The 1,622-nt window shown below is 34.3% G+C and overlaps 1 long non-coding RNA gene across 1 annotated transcript; it reads left to right on the plus strand.

The window, feature by feature from the left end:
- Nucleotides 1-1,622, plus strand: LOC126831934 (uncharacterized). Its single transcript, XR_007684434.2, has 3 exons — nucleotides 1-87; nucleotides 857-1,085; nucleotides 1,495-1,622. It is a non-coding gene; the product is annotated as an uncharacterized LOC126831934 (long non-coding RNA).

The raw sequence follows: 1,622 nt of genomic DNA on the forward strand, positions 1-1,622 counted from the left end.
GTGTTGGTGTATAAAGTAGCCATTTTGCTGGTATTGCTGTTGAGCCCAGTGACAGGGTTGAAAATTAATAATATCATTGAAAATGTGGTAATACAATATACGCAATATCTGAGTATTAGAGAACGGTGTAGTTTGATGGGGTAATAGGTAACCAAAGACGGACAAGGTCTGTGGCGCTGGCAATTGGTCATAAGAATGAGATTTAAACTTAAGATATCGCTAGAGATGACTGGTTAGTTACCGGCCCTCGGCTAAGTTTGAATCCCGGGGATGGATGTGCAGATACACGTTATTCTTACATATGGGTTAATGTTTCGTCTATATAAATTAAATATACGATATGGTATAAGACCTATAGAAGACACCCATATTACTTGCATTCGTTTTATCTGTGTTCTGTTTTTTAAAGTTCCAAGTTATTATATGACGGAAATGAATGTATCTGGTTTGGTCGTTATTAAAGAAATTATTAGTGAAGTTGAAAAGCGTGCTAGTATCATTTGAAGTCCTTCTAAAATCCTGAAAGAGCTTGCCATTTGTTCTTGTAATTAATGATGCCAATCAAATAGATGTGGATGTCTGAAGATTAGACATACGCATTGTACTAATACATGTTATGGAGTATAGCCGTCTTCAATAGCCCGGTGGGTGCAGAACAGAAAGACGTTAACCCCCATTTCATTTCTTTTCATACCGATATCAGCTATGATTATATGTATGCTTACATTGATATGTACTTATTATTGTTATATGCTATGAAAATATGTATCTTTGTTATTATTGTCAGCTATTAATGGGTATAATGTGTTGTTGATATTGTTGATTAACTATATTCCATGAATGTTGTTTTATATAGATACATGATCTACAGAGTAAAACACAGAGAGACCAGGGATGTCAACTTAAAGCTACCAGCGCTGTCATAGAATGGTGCACAATGCCAACAGGATTAAATATGACTGAATTACAAGATGATTTCGCATCATTTCCTCAAAATACAAAATGTGCTCTGAAGATGGACAACTCTCCAGTTGTATGTAAAGGTTGTTATGAAAACAGATGGTACGAAACATCTTGTGATGATGGTAAATACTATTATAAACTATATTTACTCTATTCTTCTTTTTCTAGACACTTCTCGATTGAGGAGTTGAAACTTTGATGATTATGGCGGCTAATTAAGCAAGCATAGTGACATTATTTTCCTATTTATGTTCATGAATAACATTCTTTGAGTTTTTATATTAGATAAATCAGATTATTTTAGCATTAAATATAAGGACCGAAAAAGATAGCAATAATCTATAATACAGCTCAAATTTACACAACTCAAATTCAACTGGTTGTAGATTAATAGATTGCAACCCTTTAAGCAACCTTTCTGGCTGTGTCCTGCAATACTTTTTATTAGTTTGGTCATTCATGCCTTTTTACAGTTTGGTCCCTTAATCCTGTTTTCTAGTTTTGTAATTTTCATCGCAATTTTTTTTTCAGATCTATATGTTCATAGACATAAACGATTTTTTGACCTTTTCGTGGCTGCTGTGGGTTTTTTTGTCGGTGCTGTCGCTTGTTATTATTTATGTGGCCGTGCAGAAGGTAGGAGAACCGCTGTCCATAGA

Source organism: Patella vulgata, chromosome 9 (genome assembly GCF_932274485.2).
Source record: "Patella vulgata chromosome 9, xgPatVulg1.2, whole genome shotgun sequence".
NCBI classification, from domain to species: domain Eukaryota; kingdom Metazoa; phylum Mollusca; class Gastropoda; family Patellidae; genus Patella; species Patella vulgata.